Below are 391 nucleotides of genomic sequence, written 5' to 3'. Positions count from 1 at the left end.
TGCGTAGCAGTGGGGTCAAACTTGAGCAGTGCAAATCGGCGAACTTTTAGAACAAATTTCTCAACGTAGTGTATTATCAGCCCTAAGTAGTGCAGTCGAGGGTACTTTTTTCCCACAAGTCGGCAGTCAGCGCACCTGCCATACTATCGTTCGGGACCAACAACAGAGTCCGTAACAGCGCAGCGAGGTCCAACTGCGCGAATTTGAGGATTTTCTTGAAAGCGTCGTGGGATGAGGCATCAAGCCGTATTGCCCGTCCAAAATCAGTCGCGCCTTACTGCGCTTACCAATGTTAAGAAAGATTTCGAACAGCGCCATCATCGATTCGGGAGAAGGAGACTGATACGGCCGGCCAAGATTGACGCAAACGCGAACACACCCTTCTGTCACC

Source organism: Plasmopara halstedii, assembly GCF_900000015.1.
Source record: "Plasmopara halstedii genome assembly, contig: Scaffold_650, whole genome shotgun sequence".
Classification (NCBI taxonomy): Eukaryota; Oomycota; class Peronosporomycetes; order Peronosporales; family Peronosporaceae; genus Plasmopara; species Plasmopara halstedii.
This window is presented reverse-complemented; position numbering follows the sequence as displayed.